A 27869-nucleotide genomic window follows, 5' to 3' on the forward strand; every position below is an offset into this window, starting at 1 on the left:
TGCCTGGGTTTGTGTGAGGCCCCTCTGAAGTATCTGCACTCAACTGTACAGCCCTGTCTGCTTCCAGTGATGCACCTCCCCATCCCCAGCCTGGCACTATGAGTGAAAGAGGCTATTGTTCCTAACACTCTGAGGCATGTAGCATGCACTTATGACACCAAGTGGGAGAAATTGTTCCCATTATACCCCTGGAATGTCTTTGAATCAATCAAGTTTGTATGAATACATGCTGCTCTTTAGCAGTTACAAAGAAATGGTGCCTATTTAAATGGTGAAATTAACAAAAGGCAACTTTTTCTGTGCAAAAACTATTATAAAGAAAACAGTAGTGCAACTTTTGAATCAAAAGCAAAACCCTGTTTAATCTCCCTCTTCATGGACCATTTTTCATCCATACCCTGACCTGGAGCAAAGACCACATTCAGATATTCTGAATTAAGATGACTGGTAACATTGTACAAGAAAACAATTGATATTTGGGCATTCTTTCTCCTGAATTCCCTCCTTTTCTTACTAAGCTTTAGTGATGTGTATCAAAGCACAGCTGGGAAAATTTGCTGCTTTGCTCATGGATATTTCTGTGAAGATGTAATTGTTTTTTTTTTTTAGTAGTATGGCTGTGCAGTGGAATTCAAAACAGAAAGTAGAGTTCTCAGTTTTCTCAGGCAGATCATTTATTCTTCACATACCATAAGGCTCTGAATCCTCAAAACAGAGCATTCTTGGCTTTGACCTGTGTGAGAACGTTTGATTCTGCTAGTGGTGCAAAAAACAATAAGAACAGCAAAACCGTTTCAAAAAAATCTTAGGACACTTCACTACAGTTACTCAAAGGCTACGTTCACACTGCAGGTGAAAGCGCATCAAATCCGCAAATTAAATCCGCCGGAGAAGCGCCCGAGAACGCTTCCTGGCCATCCAGTGAAACTGTTGGGAAGACAACGTTGGAGAAACGTGAACGTTTTATTTGTACTGTATAATCTGCAGATTCTGACAGAAATCTGCAACTATCCTTTGAAGCACCGCTCCTCTCTAAAACAGCAATAAAGATCATTATTAGGCCATATATAAATTACAAAATAACTTTATAACTTAAAGCAAAATTGGGAAACGTAAAGTCCGAAACAAGTCTTTATATTAAGGGCCATCAGTCAAACAATACTGTTTGGTCTGGGTCTAAACAGAGCGCGTTGTGTGTGATGTTTTCTTTTCCGCATGAGCGTTCACAGTAGGGCGCGTTTGCTGTCACATTTTATTTGTAGTGTGAACGAGCAGACAAAAAAATCGGATTTGATCAAAAAATCGGAATTGAGCATTAAGACCTGCAGTGTGAACGTAGCCAAAGTGTAAACCAAGAGTACTATGCAGGGGTCATGAAATACAGCTCTATTTCCGTCAGCAGGCTATTTTTAACCCTGCTGTATCATGTATCCCTTCTTGCCATTTTGTTCCTTTGTTGAGTTGGGAGGGATAGCATGGCAGGCTAGGTAAGGTAGAACCTCTGTTTGTGTGTGTGTGAGGGAGAGATGTGATCTGTTGCACGGGTTGAAAATGTTCTGTCACTAACTCATTAGCCTGATCTGCCTATGTTGGTACTTACTGCTTTCACTGCATCTGCATTTGTGGTCTTTGATAGGATCCAGATGTCTGTCTGGAACACAATACAGTCCTTGTACAAGCTTTACACACGGCCATACATATAGCAAATAGAAGAAATACTGAAGAGCAACCCATATAATGTGTCAGTTTAATTCATTTATAAATGCTTCAAAAGTTACCAACTCACTCATGTGCAATGCTGAGTGCATTATTGGTGGCAGTCTAGGCCTATTGTATTGGTAACTCACCGAGGGGTCAGGGTCACCTAATTCAGTCCTACCAGACAAGCCTTATCAAAAAAGAAAGTTTTAATCTTAATCTTAAAAGTAGAGAGGGTGTCTATCTCTCCCATAACCAAACTGGGAGCTGGTTCCACAGAAAAGGGGCCAGAAAGCTGAAGGCTCTGTCTCTACTTCTAAATACCCTAAGAACCAGCAGTCGGAGAGCATAATGCTCTATTGGCATGATATGGGACTATGAGGTCTTTAAGAAAAGATTTATCCAAACTTTAAATTCAGCTCTGAATTTAACAGAGAGCCAATGAAGAGAAGCTAATATGGGAGAAATATCATCTCTCATAGGGTTCACTGTCAGAGGCCCTAAGAAAATCATCTGTAACCTTCTCTAGTGCTGTTTCTGAATGGTGATAAATTCTGAATCCTGACTAAAACTCTTGAAATAAACCATTTGCAGATCATTTAGCTGTTTTATAACTACTCTTTCAAGAAGGAGCAGGAAGGAAGGTTAAAGATTGGCATATAATTAGCTAAGAAATCCAGTCAGAACTGAGATTATCTGCTTGTTTGTCCTCTAATTAAGGCTTGTCAGATCTAATATAATGATGGTTGTTAATTGTAAACCCACTACAGAGCAAACAGGAACTCCTTGTTGTATCCAACTCTTAATACTCTATTTTTAAATGTTTTCTCTTGATAAAAAACAGTCTACAGCACACTGGCAGCATTTGTGAATAGCTGTTCTGTAAATGGTGACATTGCATTGCTGTACAGGGAAAGCACTGAGACAAATAAAAACTGAAAAATGTTGTTAAAGGGTTGATAAAAAAAAAGTAGTAGTAGTAAGTGATCAGGGCTTCTCCCTGAGTTAAAAGCCTGCAGGCTTGCCTGCTTTGGTTTCAGTTATGATCCTTCTATCTTCTCCTTTTTTGCTCTGATTTTTCTGCTGTTAAGAATGTAGCAGGGGAATGTGCGTGGGATGGGGTAACAGAGGGGAGCTCAGGAATTCCCACTGACTTGGTTCATCTTGTATTAGCTATGCTTCTTGGGCTGTTGTGTTTGTTTTGTTTGTGAAATCCAGCGCTCTCGCCACCATGCAAACCTTCCTTGTTTTTTAAGCACCACGGACCTGGAGATGTTGCATGATGTGGCTTCTTGGTTAACAGTGCTGCACTACTGAGTTCATTCATTTCGAGGGCCCCTTTCTTTCTTTTATTTTTAGCCAAAATCCATCAGGCCTGACAAGTTGAGGGCAGCACTCCAGGTCTCTTCCACAAACTAAGTCTTCTCCTCCCCTCTTAGGAAAAATGCTCTGGACAGCACTGCTCCAAGACTGGGCTTTTGTTGAGTCATGTGAGATCGTGTACACAGAAACACACAAGAGGTGGGGCTGAACATGGAGGGGGGCTTTGGAGAGTTGAAGCCAGGGGCAGCAGGAGAAGCTAAAATCTGATCACAGGCCACCAGACAGCAGAATATGCTGGAGCTAGCTTTGTATAAGGTAATGTCTAGCGAGTGTGTTGGGGTGGGACAAGTGCACAGATTTATTTTAATACACAGCTGGCCCTGCCAGCGGGGGGAAGGGTGTTGAGTCTGCCAGCTTATCCCAGGACCACTGTCACACTTTGGACAAGACGGGACATTTTAGTAGGCAAACCCACCACTGGCAACAAAAACACAGTGAAAAGAGGCAAGTTTGAGGCAGAATTTGACCTTTTAATCTGCATGATCAGACTGGATTGCTTTTACCATGTGCCGAATGCTCTTTGCACTTGTTCTTCTCATGCTGTCTTCGCACAGCTAGAATAGCCCCTGTATCAGATGTCATTGTGTTCACTGCACTACAGGAAGGTCTGGATTTGGTGCTAATGTCATTACTGATTGTGCGTATAGTTCAAATTGCTTATCATTTCCCTTTGTCAATTTTCCTGATCATTTTTTGCATGAAAAAAGTATATAGGGTTTATATAAAAGATAAACACATCCATGTCACCCATTTGTTTCTGGAACCTGCATAGTGAAACCATAGTGTTATGTTTTTGGAAACACCATGTTGGTCTGTTGGAGCTAGAAGTTACCATATTTTGACAGGGTAGTGAGCTGGATTAAAAAACTGTACTGTTCCAATGCGCACATATACAGTGGGGGAAATAATCATTGATCCCCTTTTTTTGCTCACTTACACAGAAATAAGCACTCTTTCATTTTTATGTTAAAGAGGAGAGACAGAATATGAAAACAGAAATCCAGAAAAAAAGCACATTACATAAAAGGTATACATTAATTTGCATGTCATGAAGTGAAATAATATAGAGCTAGAATTCCATTCCCACAATTTAGCCATGGACGCACAGATTACAATCAATCAATCAATCACAGCTCTCAAAGGACATCATGCACAATATTATAGACTGCAATCGACTACAAGAAGCTTGGTACGAATTATAACATGACTATCAATCATCCTCAGTTTAGAGGTCGAGCCGAGAGCCGAGATCTTCTGTTTCGCTGTGTTAATTTCTTGTTCAGCAGGAGATCAAAAAAATTATTTCCTTTTCTACAATTCATGCAAAGGAACAGTCACCAAAACTGAAGCACCACGTTCTTGGGTGCTCTGTACCTCAGAGCATGTGGTCTGAGTAACAGTGTTCTAGCAAAGCATTAGCAGCTAGTTCCTAAAGTTTGATTCTTTGGTTTTTGATCAGAAACCTACAACACAAATGGGATTCCCATTTCCTAACAGCCTCAGCTTTAAAAAAAAGGGGTATCGGAGATAAGAATTTAAAGCAGCACTGTGTCTCAGAGCTTGCAGAGGTGCTACTGTTGCTCCGGTGTTTTAAACACGTCAAAAAAACAGGCGTACCTATTATGCAGCAATATTGCATCTAAGGTAATTTTGAAGTTGAATTGTCACTGGATGCTTCTATCAGGTTGACTTAATGTTTGGTAGCTGGGACAGTACATTTATAGATTAACTTCCTTCCTGTGCACTATTACCTTAACAGGAAGAGGCCCTGGCTTTTTACTTAGTAGGTATTATCTGATGTGGATTTAAAGTGTTTAGAGGACATTCGGTGGGTTAATAAAAATCTGCATTGCTCTCACTGGATATAAATCAGCACAGTCTGTCTTTGGAAGGATGTCAGAAACAAGGCTGCAATTCATTCCAGCCCACCTTGAGCAACAAAGGTCACTCAAGAGGAGAGTTAATGAGCAAATTCACAGTGCAGCTTTAAGGAGTCCTGAGCAAGATTTTTATTTAAATTCGATTACTGACTGTCTTCTCCTTAAGTTGTCATATGGTGTTTTTTGTGTGTTTTTTTTGTTGGGGTTTTTTTTGCCTTTGAAAACCCGAGCAAGTTACAAGTGGAGCATTTAGAAACTTGGTGGGCTGTCAATAATTTTTGAATCATTAATATGACTCTGAGGCATAAGCTGCAATTAATGATTAATTTCATAGCTGAATAATTAGTTGTTGTTTTTTAATAGCAAAACCTAACATTTAAGAAGGTGTAGTACATTTATACCTAATAAACTGCATAAACACTTATTTAAATTTGAATATTATAATGGTATGTGGTAGATGATTACATAGTTAGGTATGTACCCACTCATGTCTCTAGAATGGTTTAGTCCCAAAATTTACGGTACGTCACAGTAACAAGTGCAGCAGAGAACAGTAGAGAACTTTAAAAATTTACGAAAATACGAAAAAAGTTTTTCGTATTTTATAGTGCACCCCTGTGCCTGTGATGTCAACCCACGCTGTCAATTCTGTTCATAGAAAATTTAAACAAAGAAGGCATGACCCTAACCCCAACATCAGCGCATGTTCATGCTGATAGACGACCAGCTATGGAGCTTTTCTCTTCAGTGTGATTATTTCATTTGCTTTTTCCTCTTTCTGCTGTAGATTGCTCAGCTATGTGAACAAATATCTTTATCAAGGTTCACTGATGAAATTTGTTCATAATAAGTTTATATTGCGCTATAGGGAAGATAAGGCACTGCTTCAAATCAACATTGTAAAATTCCCAGTTATCTAAAATGGAAATTGACTCTCTGAAGGGAAATGGTTCTTCAGAGTTGGGGAAAGAATGTTGTTTTCTTCTAAACTATTGATGCATACAAATCCCAAATTCCAACTGTGTTGTCAAGACTATAGGCTGAGAGGATGGCTCTGGAAGCTTTAGCATGTGTTTGTGCTTTGACCATGGAAATAATGGGAACAACAGAGATGGAAAAAAAGCAGAATTTATTTTCTGTAAAGTAAAGTTTACTTACCTTCTGACACAGAATGGAAAACGAGCCCTCTGAAAAATATTCTGTAACGTGGTGAAAGTTGGGGTCATTGTTCTGTCAGTTCATTTCTGTACTGCAGGCCTGGCTCTGAGGACCTATCACCATGGAAACCATTATGTGGGGCAACTGGCAGCAGAGCACTTTACAGATCTCCTTGGAATATATTACTAGATGCAAAGGCCCAACTCTTCTCACCTTCAGCCTCTTGTTATTGTCTCTGAGCTAGTTTACTTCAGGCAGTTTTCTCAGGATTTCAGCCCTTGAACTCAAGAATATTCAACCTTTAGACCTTCTCCACACAGAGATACCAAAACAATAACTAAGATGCTCAGGCTGGAAATCTCAGATAAACAGACGTGATAATGGTAAGGTTCCAGTGCCCCTGAATTTTCTATTTTAATATAGGAAAAACTTAATTACAATGAGTCATTTTGTTGACTCGTTCAAACCTTACCAGCTTCAATTTCAGCTGTGTTCAGACAAACGATTTGCACCATGGAGCTACAGTTTAGATACAGTCCTCATGGACATGAATGTCATGGTAATCCTGGGCTTTTTGTTTTGTGATTTCTTTTAACTGGGGTTTTTTTTTTCAGGGCGGAATAACCATACAACACATATTACTTTAAACAGCAAGAATTGGGTGCACAAGTTTGAATTTATTTTGGATTTTCTCAAATCCAACCAGGGTCAAAGCCCCCAAATGATCCTGACATTCATGCCCATGATGAGTGTATGTAAACAACCCGAACCATATACTGTTCTTTTAGTTATGTGGCAGAAAAACCAAACAAGTGAGTTCACATGGAACAGTTATGCTGAGACTCATTCATTAGGAAACTGAGGCTCATTCACAATGCAGTATCTCCTTCTTTTTCTTCAAACTCATTCCCATTTAGTATTTTATTGGTAGCATAGGTTTCTCCAAATGGTTTAGCATAATTGTATCCTGTCATTTGGGATCACTGACCATGATACTGCTTTTTCTGTTTATAGTTTGTTTTTTTAAAGGAGTGCAGATTTGTGTCTTACTTGAATGGGAAAACAACTTTAACTCATCTGGATGAGATGATGAGTAAAAGCTGAGGCAGATGCTTCCATAGTCAGAATCTGAATTGCTTCGGGGGCATATTAATCTGTACACTTGTAGTCAGAAGTTTACGTACACCCTGACATGTATTTATTGGTTTTACTCATTTCTTTGAACTGTTCTTTCTCCAGGATGGAATGATTGTAGAGCGTACATCTTTAATGGCAGCAAGAATCGGGAGGACAGATTTGAATTGATTTTTTTCATTTTATATTTTTTTAACAGTTCAAAGAAATCATTAAAAGCCTCAAATCACCATAACATTCATGTCCATGATGAGTGTACGTAAACTTCTAATCACAACTGACAGCCACGTCTACCTACCAGAGCTGTGGTACACAATCAAATATAAGCTCAAAAGCCAGTCAGCAGCAGCACTACAAGAGCTTTCTGAGAGAACAACCTCGTATGACTGGGACCGTTAAAATGCTTCTGTTAGGGGACAAGAGTTGTGTACCTTCGCTTCTTCATCTGTAAACACACAAAAAGTGAATGAGCTACGCAGCAGCTGCCCCACCCCCTTTCACTGCTGGCAGCAGGGTCTGGAAATGTTGACATACAGAGCAGCCCCAGAAACCCCAGGAATCCCCCCGAGAAGACGCTGGGAAGGAGGGTGAGGTGGAGCCTTGGAATGCAGTTGGAAGAGTCAGTCACTTATTTACTAGCTGAACTCGGTGAACCCTGCCTGAGTCAGCCACTTCCACCCTGGCCAGTCTGTCCCACCTCTCCCTCCTACTTTCTTCTGTTTTGTTTGTTAACCTAATGCTCCTGATTTACCCACCCCCCAACAACAACACGCCCCTTAATGATAAATGCTTTTGGCTCCTCACTGGGAGTCCTATTTGGAGGTGCTTCAAGCAGCCTAATCATGCCCTCACCTGACCCCTGTCACCCTGTTGCTCTCCCTCAGGCTGCAGAAGTTCAGGTCACAATCCCATGATGAGTAATAAAAATAATGTCAGCAGGAGTGTGAGTCAAGCAGTAGTGCGTGGACTACAGCCAGGGTACAGGAAGTAACACTCGCACTTGAGCGCCATGAAAAATATTATTTAGCTTTCAGTGAATCTGACCTCACCCCTTCCTCCAAGTGTTTTTAAACAGGTTCATGTGCACGATAGACTTTTTGGCTAAAAGTCCATATATGTATATATGAGTATTTGGTTTTTTTTTAATAAAATGAAGTAATCCTTGTCTTTAGACAGAGAGCATCACATCATAGGAGGAGATGTTATGATTTATTGTTGACCACTGATCTAGTGAGAGAACAATAATTAACAGTATTACAGACAGGATCTTCTTGTAAAATGTAAATTCCTGCAGGAATTCCTGTTTATTATTCCTACTGACAGATAAAATCCCCTTTTAAGTCAGTTTATTTATATAGCGCTTTTCACTTTTCGGTGCTTTTCAGACGTACAGTCACAAATTGCTGAACAAAAGAGCATGTTTAAAAACAGAATAAAAAACATAACTATAACACACACAGAGAGAGAGATACACAGGCCCACACAACTTTAGTAATTCATTCAATTAAAAAAAAAAACAAGTACGATAGTGGGCACAAAACAAATTTCTCTTTTTAACTGTTTACATAAGATGTAAAAGGCACAGTAAAGATGGTCTATAAAGATAATCAAAGTTAACAGCAATGTAAAGTGAACTTTGCTGGTGTGAAACTTGGGGGCACTCAAACATTAGGAGTTATATTAGAACAAAGGAAAAATGCTGATTGAATACATAATGCATATGCAATAAGTGAGGGACCCATACTATCTCAGAGACTCGTAACTGACCAGCAAATCTTCCACCTGCTGTATAAAACAAATGTTTGGGATTTTTTGAAGTTAGTATTAAAACAGTAAGTGGCTTTAGAAGTTCTCCCACAAATGTTGTCCACTTGAGAAGATTATGTTGGTTTGGACATCTCAACTTGAAAATATAATATATTAGCTGAGTGTCTGGTCATGGGAAAAAGTGACATTACTAGCTTTCATTATTAATGCTAACATTGCTGTTCTAACATGAAAACACAGAAATATTTCTGGGAGTTATGTCAGGAGGTTAATTTCTGAAGCAATCCATGCTAGGAAATCTGCTGTGTCATTTTTCACAACATCATCTTCATTTTTTTCCATAGTGTGCTTTTTCTGTCTGTTTGGAAGTAGAAGAGTACGAGGAATTCTGAAAAACAAAAAGTATTCAGATTTGATAGACAGATAGATCAGTAGATTGGCCTCTGGCCTCACCGGGCCCAGGTGTGTCTGAGCCCAGATGTTTACCACCCCAGAGAAATGGGCTTTAAGCTTGTCCAGCTGTTATCAGTCAGAAAAAGCTTGTGGAGCTGAGCTGATGGGAAAGATATGCACACATGGAATACACTATCCACACAAATGCTATCAAAGTTTACCCATAGGACCTTCTCCCTAATTCTCAGATAAATGTCATGAGCTGAGGGAATATCTAGATTTCAATCAAGCTGTTTGCTGAGACTTTAGCAGAGCAGTTGATTTTGCATTATATCAAATTTAGCAAGCTAGTTCATTATCTAACACTAGCTTGGATTACAAACAAAGTATGCTGAATATTGTAAGGCAGAAAAACTTTTTACTTCTATAACTTATTCCAAGATGTGATGTTGTATTACTGTACACCAGGTTTTTCTTCTGCTTATGATATTGTGCTGATTTTTGTGGCTACTCAGTACTACGCGTTTCCCCTAAATCATTATTAAACGCTGTGATTTTACTCTGTGGCACAGAGGAGCTAGAAAAGACGCTACCTAAAATGATCAGTCCAAATCATCCTGCAAGCAAGTGAGCCTTTTGTTTCTCTTACTTTTTTGTTTTGACTTTCCACATCCCAGCAGAAAGTAGGTCACAGACGGTCCGAGGTGAAGTATGAGGCAGCAGTTTGCAGGCCGGCGCCTGTCGAGGCAGATCAGGAAGCTTGTTGCAGAGGAGACGTTAAACACACGAGTTCCTGTTTGACATCTGTTTCCATCAAACCTTGTAGACCAGTATTTAAACCCCAACCCCACTTTCAGAGGCCTCTTGTACCAAGCCCCTTCTCCCAAGTAGGTTTGTCAGTTGAACTGCTCTGTGAGCCCTTTCCTACCCTCCCTTCCTCTAAAACCAAAAAGGATTGTGATGACGTGTCTGATGTTGATTCTGTGCCCAGAAAAACGAATTCTTGAGCGATAAAATCATGAAAGACTGGTTCTTACGCAGGCACCCCTACTAGACTGCAGACCTTCAGGGATGTAAATAGTGAGCCAGGTGTATATGGTATTTAAGGACACGAGACAACACATTCTGACGTTTCAAAATTAAAATTGCTCAAAAAGTGCAGTTTAAATGGAAACTTGATCTGGAAGAGAAAACTGCTTGGGGAATTCTCCAAACAAGCCAACGTCACAGTAGCAAAGTTTAGGGCTGGAGCTCAGAGATGGCTCCTGTTAGTTCTTACATCATGAAGAAACTCATTGTGAATTCTCATTGAAGGTCCATGATGAGTGCATTCAAACCTCCAGTCCTTTTCCATGTGTTCCTGCTGCAACACACCTGAATACAATTAGTAGGTCATTAGCAAGACTCAGTAGAACGTGGCTGCATGCTGGGGACGATCTGATATCCTCGTGTCGGTGTTGTTCCCTCGTCATCATAAATAATGTTGTTCCAGGTTCAACATTGCAAGTGACCAATCACCTTCTCCTGACGTCATCCGCGACCTCGAAAAAAACAAACGCCTACTTCACTTGCGAGAAGAGAAACCGCCTCTGTAAGGACAATATGTATAATGCTTACCGTTTATGAAAGGAAAGTATCCTGAAATGCAAAGAATTCAAGTTCCTGGATTGGCGGACAGAAGCGGCTTCTCTTCTCGCAAGTGAAGTCGATTTTTGTAAGGCGGTATTTGTCAAAGGCAAAAAAGGGGGACGTCACAACAATGTGATTGGTCACCTGGAACAACATTTATTATGTTGATGTGGGAACAACACCGACACGAGGATATCAGATCATCCGCATGCTGAGGTGGCAATTCAGCCATTTGATTCATGATACAGCAGCTCATGAGTGAATGAACAAGTACTTTTCCAAACACTTGCATTTCTTTAAATTGACTCGAGTAGGGTTAGGGTTGCCACCTCAGCATGCAGTCAGGTGTGTTGCAGCAGGGACACATGTTGTAAAAGTTTCAGGATGCTGGCCCTCGAGGACTGCAGTTTGACACCACCGCCCTAGATTGTCTTTGAGTGAATGACAGAGTCCAGGCAGAGAGCCAGCTGAGTGGAGGAGCTGGGGAATAGTGTTCCCATGTCACAGGTTCTAGAATCTAAGCTCCACAATCAAATGAACATGGCTCTTGATTTGACTTTATGTTACACTACAAAACATCTCTCATGAAATAACATTCCCTCTATTAAAACATGACATTTTGTTCTCCGCTTTCTGGTTAAAATAAAATCCAGAAATTGCCACTAGAAGGACAATTTGCAGAAAACCTTGTTGTCTATCAATATATCCTTTCACCAAATACCATAGAGTTAGATGAAAGCATCATTCTACCCACATCCCTCCTCAGCACAGACAGATATCCTGCAGTCAGGCATGTGATACAGACTGATTTTTTTTAAATAGGTTAAACCCCTGTACATTTTCCTGTGTGGAAACAATGATTGGTAGTAGGCGCAGCCTACATTTCCACTAATTTTTTTTTAGGGGTTGAAGCATCACAGTGGGTGAATCACATTTTCCACTTACTGTAAATCTTCTGGCAACTCACTGTTCTCTGTGAGTAATTTGCAAGCCGTTAGAATGTTTTGCACAAACTTATATTTCTCAAGTCAACATCAAATCTGACAGAAGCAGTAACATGTCAATATTGTTATCAAGGGGTTTACTCTAAAATCCATGATGCAGACTGAGAGCAACTGCTTTCTGAGCTGCAAGTTGTGTCTCCTTAATGATTGCTTTGCAGCAAAACCAATTCAGCTAAGAGGGATGAAAAGCTTTTACTTACTCTTTGTGATTGCACACTTTAGAATCTCAGCTCTATCAGTGTGGTACTGATCAATGTGGGGTGTGAGAAGGGAGGCTGGGTTACAGCATTTTTTGTTTTTTGCAGATTATGTGGGAGTCAGTGGGATGTCAATGGAAAAAAAGAAGAGAAAGAACTGTGTGTTTTGTTGCTTCCCAGCACTCCAGGCTGAGATCAGACTAATCAATAGCAGGGATAATGTTGAGATGAGTAGTATGACATCAATACTTGGTTCAGAGACCTATTGTGCTGCTCTCCAGCCCAGCCTGTGCTGAGTAAACAGTAGCTCCCTGGGGAGAAAGAAACTCATTGATAGGTCCCTTCAGCTGCATGCCAGTGTGCATTGTTGAGCATCCCATACGAGTAATTTACTTCTTTCCCCTGAAACTCTATCATAAGGTTCAGCCTTTGGATTTTTGGTAAAATATCTAGAGGAAGATTTGATGGATTGTGGTTATTGGTGATGGATGGGATTAGATGAAGGGTGGAGCTGATACCCTGTTAACCCTTTGACATCTAAGTTTTCATCAGCCATGTCCCCAACATAGATACTGTAGATAAATTCACTCACTTTGAACTAATACTCTGAGTATCAGTGCTCAATTTGTTGATCCCTGTGTCTGTGAAAGACCTCTGTTTGACACTGTTTTGCAAATTATCTGCATTATAATAATTTAGGATGTCTCATCTGCTAATGGGCCAGTGTTTTGGCAGCAAACAGAATAGTTTGATCAAAGTTCTTACATCTTTGGAAACAAAACATAATTAATTGGTGCTAGAATAATAATAGCAAAATATGCCAGTCAGCAAATGAGACACCAACTATAAAAAAAATTCCTCTAGGTGTACCTTGTTAAAATGTAAAGCTAAGGGTCCCATTCAAGCAAATACATGTAACAACTTGAGAGTTCAAGCTTTATATTATTGTTAGTATTTTAACACTGCCAATAACAAACATGTTAGCATGTTAACGTTAGCATTTCATTCAATTACAGCCACAAGTTGCTAGCATTGCTTCTCATTCTTATAACTTTTTAATGTTTTATATTCTTTAACATTGTTGTTATCATTACTCAAGAAGTAGTGTATTAAACAATACTCATTGCTTTCTTAAAAGTAATGCATTACTTAATTACCCACCAGAGACAGTTCCTTGGCAGTTCATTACGCATTACATTACATTACGTTCTCCTTGCAATATAAGATGAGCTGAAGCACATTGTCACATAATTACCAGGTAAAAATATAAACCTGAGGCTACAGTCCCACACGCCAACACAAATCCCTATCTTAATGAGGACTCACATACGATCTTTGTTTTTGTTTTTATGCATGAACACAAAACTGACAACAATAAGAAAAGATTAAACATCAAGGCAGTTGCCATAGTGATCCTACCGGTAGAAACAGAGGCTACAAGCCTGACTTCTCATCGCTGCTTTTGTTACCTGTTGAAGATCAGGGTCTGGCTGTTGGCATGAACTCAGCTTTAAAATCACTCTGGGTTCTTGGCTAGCTTTCTGTTAGCATGCTGTCTATGCAGATGATTGCAAAGAGCCTAAATTCTGGTAGCAGTATAATCTGGTTGTTTCTGTCCTCGATGCAGTTTCCAGTTTACCGTTGTGCTCTTGTCCATTTGTGCAAAAAAGTCATGTCCTTATCTCCGCTCCTGTACCACACCACCATTTTCGTCCTCTTGTACATGAACTGAAAGCGAGTGCAAAGCTTAGCTGTAGACAGCTTTTACCTTTGTAACGTAAGTAAGGACATAATTGTAACCATAATGTAATTACCAATCACATTACTGTGATACTTAAAAGTGTAATGTCACTACAGTAATGCGCTACTTTGTGTTGCCCCCAACAATGCTCTTTAACAAAATTAACAAAACAAACAAAATACATTTTAAACTCATTTATAAAGCAAAGTTTCTACCACATATAGAGAATATAAAAAATATATCTGGTAAAGCTAATCTTTAAGTATAGAGACGAACAATAGCTCCTATGCTCTGAATTTTGCACTGCAATTCAGTTAAAATAGCAAAGGTGTAAGTGATTTTAAAATCTAATCAAACACAAAAGGAATTCTCAAGTGACGTGTCAGTAGGACAGACAGACATGAGTCAAAGCCTGCTTCCATCCCCCCTCAAAGCATGCCTCGCCCCTCTCAGCGGAGTGAGGATACCGAATGTACTCGGTGGAGCTTTGAAGTGGGGCTGCTCTGCTAAGCCTCTCAATTCAACACTTAGCACTTAACAATGCACATTTCTTTCATCTGCAAAGCCAATTAATTTATGGCATAGAGTAGAATTTCAAAGAGCGGTTGCGCACAGGGCCATATATATTTTGCAGATTTTTCACAAGAGAGTGATTTAGGATTAGCATCAGACAATGCATCTTCTTTGTATCTGCAGATTTGCTCAAATGAACTATAGATGGTTGTAAACTCTCCATTTTTCTATCCCACTGTACAACATGTCTAATTTGTATTTGTCTTTTGTTGCATTATGCAACATTCATTAGTGAAGAATGAAAATGACCAGTCAACAGATTGCAAGTTTTTGTCTCGTCACTGGAGTTATTTATTGTATCTAGAGACAAACAGTCCCTAACAATCATTCATGCAGTTCTGAGATGTACTATTAAGATTGTGGAACATTTTCTGACTCATTCCTGGCTTCCTCCTTCATATTGTGACTCAGAGGCACAGGGTGAAAAAAACGTTTCAGACACTAGAGCATTCTTTGTGCGTGTGTATGTGCGTGTGTATGTGCGTGCGTGCGTGCGTGCGTGTGTGTGTGCGTGCGTGTGTGTTCCGCTATTTGTGTGCACTCTTTTCAACATTCTGATCCGCAGAATTTCACAAGACATGTAATAGAGGATATAAAATCTGGTTAGTTTACAGAATAACCTAAGTGGCTGAGGAATGCATCGTTTCAGCAACTTCATTCTCCCCAAGATATATTTCTGAATGTACCTAATCCCCTTGCTGTAAGAACAAACATAGAGCACTTTATATTTAAATACAGCAAATGCATTTAAATCTATGTATGACTGAGGGAACATGTCAGCTGTCTGTCACCTAAAGAAAACGGGTGTAAAGCCATTCACATGGCTGGAAATCACCTCAGGTACATTTATAAAGTCATTTATACAATATTAAATATTTGATATAGTCTCCAAATACAGTAAATTGGCTTCATGAGTTAATATGTCAATTTATGTATTGTAGTATTGATACTGTAAACACCACGATTTGGACATATCCAAATAAATATTTGTTAGTGCTAATGTTTAATGTTTAACACCTAATTAGGCGTTAAACATTAGCACCTAGTGTTAATTTACTATCATAAACACCCAATTAGGCGTTTATGATAGTAAATTGTTCAATGCCATGTAAAATGAAAAGAAACAAAAAGTGATTTGCAACATTATGATAAAAATCAGCTCTATCATATTTTTTTTGTTATGACCTTCTCTTTTGAACTGCATGTGTGTTCCTTATTTGCGATAAACCAATTTTATTTTAGGAAATGTACATTTATTTCCCAAAGTTGTTGAACCCAGCTGATTTGCATTGGAAATGGACAAACATTTGACTACACTTGTGTAAGTACAGTACAAGAATGACCTGGAAGGCTTTTTTTTCCAGTGACTGAGTTTAATTGATTTGTTAATTTTATCTCTTTCATGCAAACCTAGAGATTTGATTGCACTGGCTGCTCCTGCAGTGCAGTAGGGATGTCTTGCATGGGTGTAGAAATGTCTTCAAACTGCACTGTGCTATTTGTGTGGGAATGGGGAAGTGAAATAAAGTCCAAACGAACGAATCTTCCACTGCCACAGCTTCCACCTCCTTCAGAGCAGTGTGAATGTGTGTTTCTCTGTGTGTTAGAATGGGAGGTGATATATGTCATATGGCAACCCTGGTGCTTTGTGAGTTTTATGAGACAACTTTAAGGCCCTCCCCTACCTCCCAGCCCTACCACCTCGCAGTAAAGTGTTTGTTGTGACTTCACACAAAGGATGTGAAAGACTTCAGAATAATCAGATGTAAAATGTATTAAAGTTATAGAGTGAGGGAAGGGGAGTTTGCTCAAGGAAACAGAAACAGAAATGGACATTCTGTCATTTTTATGATAGTTTTATTTTAAAATACAAAGACAAAATATTGACCAAAAGTACAGGAGAAAAAACATTGCATAAAAGTTATAAATTGACTCACACGTCATTGACTGAAACAAGTATTTGATCCCCTGCAACCCACATGGGCTCTGTACCCATGTGGGTTGCAGATTACAATCAATCATTCAACCGACCAACCAGTCAGAAAAGTCACTCTACAACCAATGACAATTCTTGAATGAGATACAGCATATAGAATACCTTTTAACTTGGAATTCTTGCTAACAACAGTTAATAAAACATGTTTTAACTGTCATCCTAGACTGAGCAAAAAAGACATTATCAGTGGATTGCCCTATCAAGTAGAAGAAAATTCTAGAGTTTTCAGACTTCACTCCAACTATAATTGAGAAAATATGAGTTAAAAATGTTCATATGTTTTTTTTCAAGACCTAATCTATCAGCCTTTTCAAGACACACTGCCCTGGAGTGTCTGATAATTCAGGTTAACATTCCAGTTAAAATATACTTTAAAGCATTAAAATGTAAATGTTTTCACACGTAAACATAATTATAGCAAAACTTAAAAATACAATAGAATATGTATTGTGTATACATACATACATACATACACACACACGCACACTAAGGAATTCCCTGAGCCAAGTATAAACATAATGCAGTGACTGCTATAGGTAGGTAAGCAGGAATCAGGCACAAGTTATCATATTTATTCCAGGATGAAAGGTAACTGGAATTTTCTTCATTTTTGTGACTAAGAATTTTCATGTTATAAAGTATTCATGTTCATGTTGAATTTTTATAGCATCGTGACTTATAAATATATACCAATCAGAAATTGTCATTAATGGTTTTTAGCAATGTGAAGTTTTTTGTTGGTGTGTGCTCAAATACGTGTCTTTTCTGTAATCTCCCATATTACAGATCTTAATTCATTTTTATGGTAAGAAAGGCCAGGGAATATTTCAGGCTTGTGTGATTAATATTTTTTAGATATTCATGTTTAAACATTGCCTTGGATTTCAGTCTGCACAGAAATGCTCTCAAAGTGGGTGGAAGTAGCATTTTTTTTTTTTAGTATTTTATATATGAAGCTACAATTTCATGTGTCAAAACTTATAAATAATTTAACTTATATAATATAACATTTTTTGACAAATCTGAGATTTTCAAGCAGAGCATGTTCTAAATATTTGATGATTTAAGATGGAATGTTCCAACTATTGTTGAGGTCACATTAGCACTTCCCTCAAATAACCTGAAGTCAGTGGAGGTCTGTTGAATAGACTCTGAGCTGGGCTGTTACTCTGACAGGTATAGTCTGGAGGGGTGTGAAAAGTTCCTCAAAAGGCAAGTGAGGAACTGCTAAACTATGTGAGCAGTAAACTTTGCTCACACATTCATCCTTGAAAAACAACCGTACAACATTCGTATCTTTGGAATTTCATTGTAAGGAAATTTTAAATGGTTATGTCCTTTCTAGGGCTGCCACAAACGATTATTTTGATAGTCGACTAGTCAGATCATGCATCCATTGAACGTAAAATGTACAGCTTATTGCACCAGCATGAATCTGCTCTTATATAACTATCATTAGCTTACAGCTTGAAGTGTTTAGGGTATGTGCTAACTATAAATAAAGACAAGATGATAGTTTATTAAATTTTAATGAAATTTGCAGATTGTTTCAGTGGAGTTTGATAAACTCAGCTGTCTGCTCCTTGCTATCTAAAATATAACGGGACACCGGAGTATATTCTCGAGCATCTCACACTTCTGATAATCAGCTGTCTGCTTGATGTTTATTCAGCTGTGTAAAAACTATAACTTTAATCTCAGCCAAACCGATTTACTCAGGAACAAATAAAATACTAAAAAAAGAAAAACAATAACATTTTTAAGTTATCTAAGTGACTTATATATCATGTTTAATCTGAGTAGCGAAAGACGGCGGTGGGTTTGAAAACGATTTGCCAGGAGTCCGGTGTTCTCACGGGCTCTAGTGAGCCTTGAACCCCGGCTAGCTATCGAGCTGGTGGGTAACAGACGTCTCCGAAAATATGTGGTGTCTTGATAAACTGAGCAGATATTTGAGGTTTACACAGCTACATTCTCGCCTGAAAATATGTTAAACGTTTATTTTGTGACCCAGAAAGAATAATAAGAGTAATATTAACACTAAATAGCTGCCGCCATTGTTGGAAACTGAGCAGGGCTGCGCTGGGCCGCGCTATGAATTCTGGGACGCAGCTACTTCTTCTTCTTAGGGGTTTAACGGCAGCTGGCATCCTTCTTCATGCAGTGCTGCCATCTTCTGTTTCAGTCTGTTATTACACTCTTAAATCCTACTACTTATTTCTGCGTCTTTTGGGATCTTACAAAGCTTCAAACGACGCGTCGACTATTAAATTAGTCGTAATCGTGACTAGTCGACTAATCGTGGCAGCCCTAGTCCTTTCAGACCATACCCAGCAGATTAATGTTCCTGACAGTGAATGATGACACTGACTAATTAGGGGTAAAACTGGATGCTAATAAAAGTTTGTACAGTCTATATCTGATCATAGGTAAATAGTTACAATTACAGAGGAGAAAATATGTTTCATATAGTTTGTGCAAAGCAGGGGAGACATTTCTACAAGTTGCACAAGCAAATTAATGACGCCATCAGACACTGGAAGAGTTGGAATCACCGACTGAGTGCAGAATCTCTTCAACAAACAGTTTGGTTTTGTAATTTTCAAGTGGCACCTTGCCGTAAAGTGTGCTGCACAAACCAATGAATGACCTCTTTCGAGTTCCAGTGAAACTTGAGCTGCCTTCTTTCTTCTGACCTGCTCATCCATCCAAAAAAGGGTAGATCATTAGTGTAGATGTCTGTTTTGGTAGTGGCCTGCAGATGCATTAAAGTACTTTTTGGTCTGGATTGGTGTAGGGACTCCTAGGCTGAAAAAGGTTAAAGGGAACACCGGCTATTAAGACATGTTTGCGCTAAAATATGTACTGTGCTTTCAATAACACATATGTGGTATTAAAATACGCCAAATGTTTTCCTTTTAAGCACATTTTATATAAAACCGACCAAACATTCCGTCACACGAGTACGAGAGAGTCAGGGAAAATTACTGGTGTCTATGCGGCTAGTGCTTGCCAATGGCAACGGCGACTGAGAAGGTTTGTTGTGAAGCACCAAAACTTTTTGAAGCCGTATGTCATAATCCAGATGTTCTTTGGGCAGCCCTTGTTAGCCTCCATGACCGGTATCCAGTCTTTAAGTGATAACATGATGAATCCTGATTCTGGGCCCAAAGTGTTCTGCATTTAATAAGACTGTTGTGTTTTTAACATGTTTTAATGCTTTGTATCTTGTTCGATTTAATCTCAACAAGCCCCTAAAAACAGTCAGTGATCACTGTCGGCTTCTTGTGGTTTTTATTACCGCTAATCATTTTAAAGCTCAGTTTTTAAACCCTTATGATGTAACTACAGCCCAGCCCATGCAGCAGTATATTAATGACTAACCTTGTATTGTGGATGGATTATCTCGGTGGGTCTCCTGACTGACGTTTGGTCCGTTTACAGCATCCTGCCATGCGATTGCATTTGCCCCTAACGTGGGGACGCTTAACTTTTATCGAGTGGAAAAAGTCCTCCGTTCGTTAGCGTTCGTCCTCCAGCTTTACTGTTTATGTTATGCTAACATAGCATGTCGCACTAGCGATCACGTAGCACATCATTATATACCAGCTAGCCCAACTTCAGTAACCCTACAAACGTCGCTGCTGTTTACTTTCCTGTCGTCATTTATGTTGGAAGTGATAGCAGAGCTGTACGTTTTAATTTGTTTAATAAATCTCTCAGTTAGAACATATTTAGATGGAAGCAAGTGAGGTAACTCCCTGCTAACGTCTAACTCAGTTAAATGTCATAAATTCCATTTTCATGGATGCCTGGATGTTAAACTTAATTGTTACACCTGGCAGAGCAGGCACACTAATCATTTTATTACAAATGAACACATTTAGACAGTTTTTCAACTCTCAGTAATGCTGCAGTGATCATTTGACTTTTGCAGCGGAGTTTGGGCCCAGACATGGCTAATAACGTCAGACTCAAAGACCGGATAGTGCTGGTCTACCAAGTCGTAACCAGGTCACTAATAGGCAAGTTAATTAATACGGTTGCTACACTATAAAAAACAAAACCGGTTATCTGAACGAAAGCACCTATACTGCCGACAACCAATACACGTCATCGTCCCAGAATGCATTGTGTGCGAAAAAACATGGCCACTCCCACGGCTCCAAAATAGTTTTAAACAACAAAGATTTAATGAATAACAAAAAAAATTGTAGTTATTCTCAAGCATGTAGTGGAGATCATTTGTAACATATTTAGAGTAACTTAGTAGTAGTCGGGGTTCCCTTTAAGAGTTGACTGATGACATCACTAGTTTACATTTCAATCATTGTGCCTCAAGGCATCAGTAGTCAGTAGTATTTAAGTTCTTTACTGGATGGTTTCGACTGCCTTCATCTATCACAAATACATTTAAAATGAGAGAAAATGAAACTGTTGTAAACCTTATACAGTCTGCACTCTCCATTACAAACACTGCTACTCTTCCCAGTTACTTATTGTTCAGAATCATGGTTTACATCCCAGAAATTATCTCGGATTCCACAATAAGGCTGACATCTGGCAGTTCATAAGTAGGTCTATATGATGCAAAGGGTCTTTTTCTTGAATAAAAGCAGCAGTGCAAAAACGATGACAGGTCAGTTACAAACCCAGTCTACATATTTGTGTTTATTTTTGCTGTTTGGCCAAGCCTGAGTGATTATAAATCTATTGAAGGATTAGGCAGCTAAAAATAGCCTTTACTATAGGGGTCTTAGTGCACAGCTCAACCTATAAACAAATAAATGGCAATTTCTGCACAGCCCTGTCTGCCAGCTTTTTAGGGAGTAATTTGCGGTGTGGAGAGAGGCTGACCTCAGTCAGGAAACAGCAGCAGAATAAAGAAGGGCCATTTAGCCCCATTTGGAGCTTAAGAGTGGCCTTCTCACAGGCCATGGACACTGTGGCTACATGGACACTATGGCTACACAGCCACAGACAGGCTAAAACGATTAAGACGGTCGAGCAGAGATGTGCATCAATCATGCCTTCCAAGAACTGTGTGCCACTAGAAAAGCTAACCTCCTCCCGCAGACTGTGGTCCAACATGTCATTTTAGCCAGCGCTGTCTCTCATCCACAAATAGCAGCAGCTTGCGTCTGCATTTTCTTCCCCAGAGGTTCAACGGGGCTGATCTGGGAGGAAAGCTTTCCTACTCCATCAATCAGTGTAGTGTTTGCTCTGCACTTGACTTGAGGCTGAGTGGGAGTGGCAGCAGAAGGTGACCTTTAAGATGGAGGACAGTACGTTTCAGTATTTCTGAGTGACTACTGAGAAACAGAATAGTCTTAAGAGATTTAAGTGTAAAGCTGGTGGACTTAATGTGTAATGTGTGTCATTTAATTTGAATTTAAATCATGAATCATTTAACCCAGAACTGTCTCAGACTGAAAAAGCACCAATATAACAGAATATTGCACAAATCAGCCACAGCACATCTGCACAGAAGCCACAAATGCCAGCTAGCTAGCTTTGTGTGTTTCATAATACTATAGGATGTTAGCTTAAAAGCTGCACATTCTAAAGGGGGAAACAACTCCTCCAGTACTGGACACTACATTGAACTGAATATGTTTAAGCCCTTATCTCTTAAAAGAAGACAACAAAAATATGTGAACACACTTGAAATCATCCTCACTATCATTTGTGGCAGCGCACACTGCAATACTTTAAGCACCACAAACACCAGAATTCCTACCAGAGCTCTTTGGTGATGTTTTACAAACCTTATATATTTTGGAAAATAGCACCTCATACACTGGTTGAAAGCATACAAAGCAATGCAGTTCTATGTATTTTTAGCTAGAATAGTTAATAAGGACGACAAATCTCCCAGCAGATGGCCGCCCCTCCCTGAGCCTGGTTCTGCCGGAGGTTTCTTCCTATTAAAAGGGAGTTTTTCCTTCCCACTGTCACCAAAGTGCTTGCTCATAGGGGGTCATATAATTGTTGGGTTTTTCTCTGTATGTATTATCGTAGGGTCTACTTTACAATATAAAGCACTTCGAGGCGACTGTTGTTGTGATTTGGCGCTGCATAAATAAAACTGAATTGAATTGAAATTGAAATGATTGTTAAAGTTAATTGAAGCTAACTTTAGCTGGCTACCTATTTTAGAGCCATTGGTCATTACACTGAAAAAAAAAGTTCTTTCAATTTACTTGATTTTATTGTGTACATCGGTCCCACATAATATGAATAAGTATGACTGACTTAATTTTCCACTTTCCCTCAAGTCATTAATGCTTGTCAAATCAAAGTATTTTATTTACATCAGATTACTTAAAAAAATCATGTTTGATGTACTAATATTAATCTGTTATCATAATATCAATGTATTGCATAATGTCAATATATTTTAATTTTTAACACCAACTTATTTGTATTTGCCAGTGGTACGCAATGATATTATGTAATGTAAACACATTGCAATTATGTTTCTGCAACACAAATTATGGCTTTAAATCCTACTTAATTTTTTCAATTGAAATATTAACTGATCATTATTGACAAAAAAGGCAAAGACTGAGTGCTACTGAACAATTCACCTTTATTAAACTGTAACAGTAGTGAAAGCAGCAATTCTGCCATGAACAAGTCCAAAATCACATCCATATAAACTTGTTAACACATTTTTAAAGATTGCCTGCAGAAATAACTAAAAGAAAAAGTTAGTTTGAGAATATATTTGCAAATATTTCACAAAAAACTGACCTTAGCAGCAAATAAAAGAAAGTGCTTATAGATGATCCTGTCATCTCTTACATATAACATTTGTATTAATTACACAATTGAAAATGTAAACTAAATTAAGACTACCTGAAAAAAAGCACACTTTTATGAATAAACAGATTTACACAAATATAACTTGTGTATTATTTGACAACAGTTTCAGCTTCTGTACAAGTATTTACCTGTACAAGATTTCAACTAAGTTAAGCCTTAAATGACATTGTTACATAAGTAATACCAAACACCTACATGAATTTTAATCTTCATTTTAAACATGTAAGCAGGACATTAAGGTTGACTTGGAAGATATTGCTAAAAATCATCAGTAAAAATTTCTTACAACATGATACCAAAAGGAAAAATTATCCTGCATTGCAGTCACATGAGGGGAAAGCAATAAAAACATAAGCAGTATAACGTTACTGAACACAAAATGAAAAACTGCAAAGAATTGCAGAAGTGTAGTCTTTGACTTCTCAATGAAACAGATGGTTTTTGAAAGCAAGAACTTTAGAGAGTTTAGCTCCATCCAGTTCCATGAAAGCCTTCTGGAAAACGTCAAAGTTGTAGCGAAGGTCAGCAGGGTAGGCAAGGTTTAATGCATACATGAGTCCAAATAGCATTATCACAGCAAATGCTACATTATCCAAATTCTTCGCCACCCTGATGCCTGCAAGGACAACTCTTGTTCATCTGCTGAAGCTTGCTCTTTAAGAAGATAAATTCAAACAGTGGTGTCTTCAACAGTCTCACTGATGGCACGTTCTTCCATGCCCTGTAAAAAAGAAGCCATGTTAATCATTTCATGCCAAGTAAGTAATATGACACTGTGGAAAGTCCGAAAAAAAAAAGACAAGTACATACCACATACTCCCGGATAAGCATGCCAGGGTCTTCACCCATGTAGATACACACTCAGCATCAACATCTTCACACTGAAATGTAATGTATGTAATTAGCATCTTCATTCAGCCCTTGTCCTTCATTTAAGTTTTAATAGTGTACTTTACATGAATGTTTTTAAACTAAAGGCACACAAATTAATAATAGGTTTCCTGGCAATTAATAATAAGTTGACAAAGTGAAGGTTAAAAAAACAAGCAGATGTAAAAATACAATATGAGAGAATTTATCATGGGAAAACATTTGAAATCTTCCACAATTATAAAGTTTCATCCAAAGAGGATCATGTTAAGTGAATGTTGAGGCTTTATCACTTACATTATCCATTTATGCCACAATTCTTTTCAGTATTAGTCCAAGCTCTCCTCTTGTGTTGACCAACTTCACCAGGTTGTCCAAGTGGAGAGCCAGCTGAGCCAGGAACTTTGTCTGAGGGGGGATGGTGGCAATTCTCTTAAAGTCAGCGTTGATCTGAAAACATGAGCACAGAGGAATGAGCTTCAAAGGTTTAATACCTGGAAGAAGGCTGCAATCACTCATGCTGAAGAAATGGGCTGTCAAATAACAACTGTGCCTTAACCATTTTAGGCTAATACCGCAAGAACTCCGTGTATGAGGCAAACCTTACCTCATGGACATCAAATAGAGCAGGCCATCTTGCCATGAAAGCCTCCACCATTGGTGCATCACGAACATCTTCATGTCTTCTGTATGAAAAAGTCCTTTTCCATCTTGAGTTTCACCAACTCTGTTACTCTTTTTTTATGTCCATGTGGTGGGCTTTGGCATGTCAATAGCTTTAAGAGTCCCTTTGTCTGCTACTTCTGAAACTGAGGTAAGGTTAAGAAACCCATTCCCAAACAAGGAATCCATAAACTGAAGTCTGCCCTGAAGACAACACTGTCTCTTGACCTCAACGATGAGATCCTCAGTTGATTCAGGCGCTCCATTAGAGAGTGAGCCTTCGACAGGTTCCGTCAGCCAAAACAGTCTTTAGGACCATAGGACTCTGTAGGCAAAAAAGAATTACATATTCAGAAGGAATCATTTCAGTTTAGTTTTCATAAAGCTATCCATACCCAATAGTCAAAGTTATAAAGATCAGACATAAAAAAAAGAAGAATTTATCTAATGACATACATGCAACTGAACCTATTACACTTATATGAACACCTTTTATTTCTATATGCCTTTTAAAAGTCACAGTGTGGACTGATCCAATCTCATAGTCAACCAATGGATAAGTATCAAGGAGTTCACAGAGTGAAATGAGAGTGAATATTCTTGTGGATACTGGGCTGAGCTCAAAAGCTCTGTCGTGCTCTCTGTACCAGCCACTAAGCTCTCTGACAATGTAGAATATGCTGTGGTACAATGCAGATATGGTTTTTCAGTATTCTGGCAATCCACCTGCTGCCCTTTGGGCGAGTACCATTCCCTTTCTATAAGTTATGCCCTTTAATGTCACACACTGTGCAAGGTTGACCTCTAGAATGTCAGGGAATATGTACCTAATGACTTAAGCTATCTCCTCTTTAAGTAAATCCACTAGAAAGGCCGATACAGCTGAGACCTCTAATTCAGACTTGCCAAGAGATGGGGAGTTTAGATGGTAAGCTATCATCATCTGATGTTTTGACTTCTGTAATCATAAAGTTAAAAATTCCACCATCACAAAAAACATTAATTTTAATTGAAAAAATGTATTCCAGTCCAGAAGAGCATCAATGGTTTCTTTAAAGTACCAATCTTTCTCTCATTTATACATAATGTTTTGAGAAGCAGCTCACATATGTTCTACACAAAGTAGAAAAAAAAAAGGGGGTGGGGGGTGGGGAAGGGTCCTAATTTTTGTTAGGACGATGTTAGAAAATTCACAATACATCACTTAATAAGACATACTCTGTTGAACAAACGTATCTCCTTGTAGATATCTGCTGTATTATTTGGGCTTGACCAATAGAATAGTCAAGTAAGTGACACTTCACCTAAAACAATGACTAAATGGAAAAATTATTTGGCATTTATAAGCACAGGTTCTTAAACCCACGTCTAAGGTGGCAGGATCCTTATTATAACTTGAGTGCGTGTCAGCAGCAAGAATTAAGGTATGGCGCTGTGGGGCTCCCAGCTTCTTAAACTCTGACGTTACAGCCGGACTAATTAGCCACTGTAGCCATAACTAGCACGAGTAACACAAACACTATTGCTCTCTCAGTGATGTTTTAACTTGCTAAGCCATCAAAAACGTCAGTGCTCTCTGTCACATGCATAAATTCCATATCTGACCGACAACAGCTGCAATTTCTTACTATTTTTCAGCTTTAGCCACAAAGCTAATACCAACTTTAGCTAGCACTGTAAAAACAACATGCAGATGCATTACAGATTACTTTTCATATAGCATGCACTACAACAATTCTGTGAAAACGTACCCAACTAAAACAAATGTATTTAAATTACTTACCTTCTCAGTATGCCTGACTCAGTGCCAAAGTTTGCATGTGGCTAAACAGTCTTCCAGAATCTGGCGGTCAATTTGCTCTCCTTAAATTATGTTGTTGTCTTATTGGATAAGACTCTAGGTCTTATTATCCAATCATATTCAGTTGTTGTCTTTGAATATATTGCATCATTTCCGGTTGTGGTCAAACATGATTACAATGGTTTTAGTATTCTAATTTAGTCACTTTAAATCAATGCAAGAAAAATGAGTAGTCTCAGTATTGTTTATAATCAAGTAAATGGTACTTTATTTAATCATGTAAATAAGAGAAACATGAAAGGCTTGTGTAGCATTAACTAAATTCATTTGTGCAAATTCAAAAGCCTGCCAATTCCCATTTTTTCAGTGTAGTTTAGAAACACTATAGTCACCATTCCAACAATGCAAAATGCTATATAGTATGGCATTAATATTATATATACATTAATTATATTAATATCAAAGTGAAAGGAATATTTACAGCCAGAAAAGTAAGTGTTTTCTCGTATCAGGAGATATTTCTTTTATTATATGGTTTTGTGTTTGTTTTTATAGGGATGTGTTGACAGGTGGAGATGTGAACTCAAAGCTTGACATGATATTCATCAGTCAGCCTTGCTGCTCTCAGCTATAAAACTAACACTAACAAATGACATAGCACTGGCTTATTTACCCTCACAAGCTGCAGAGTCATTGGGGCTGTATGGGTGCATTATGTTATACTGGAGAACAAAAGTGCATCATATATATATATATATATATATATATATATATATATATATATATATATATATAAATTACAGCAGAAGATGATCAATGTGTGAAAACACACAGCTCTGCAGTTTCCTCTGGATGTGGTTCTTTCAACAAATTATTGGATTAGTAATTTCAAGCCATGATGGAAAAATCAATCACACTTATTGTGCAACATATATGCCATCAGCCCCTGTGCTGTGGACAGAGCGTACACTGTTGTAGTGAACTCAAGTGCTGCCCAAGCGATATACCTGCCTGCTTTTGCAGCCAGTGATTCTTCTCCTTGAACTTGTTACAAAGCCCTGTTTAATGAAACAGAAATCCATAGTTATAGAGATTAAAACAGATCTTTGCAGAGCAAAGACTATAACTAAGTTATCTAGCCTGCTGCTGCTTCT

General features: G+C 38.5%; 1 protein-coding gene and 1 long non-coding RNA gene across 3 annotated transcripts in view; one reads left to right on the forward strand and one right to left on the reverse strand.

The window, feature by feature from the left end:
* bach2b (BACH transcriptional regulator 2b) overlaps positions 1-27869 on the forward strand; it is a 100324-nt gene that overhangs the window by 15700 nt on the left and 56755 nt on the right. The gene's annotated exons all lie outside the window — the stretch shown is intronic.
* On the reverse strand, positions 23662-24697 carry LOC146372383 (uncharacterized). The gene is made up of 3 exons (XR_014802747.1): positions 24549-24697; positions 24192-24262; positions 23662-24102 (listed from the first exon to the last, which is right to left on the reverse strand). It is a non-coding gene; the product is annotated as an uncharacterized LOC146372383 (long non-coding RNA).

The sequence above is a fragment of the Perissodus microlepis genome, chromosome 15 (genome assembly GCF_051167445.1).
Source record: "Perissodus microlepis isolate ML-2025 ecotype Zambia chromosome 15, ASM5116744v1, whole genome shotgun sequence".
Taxonomy (NCBI): Eukaryota; Metazoa; Chordata; class Actinopteri; order Cichliformes; family Cichlidae; genus Perissodus; species Perissodus microlepis.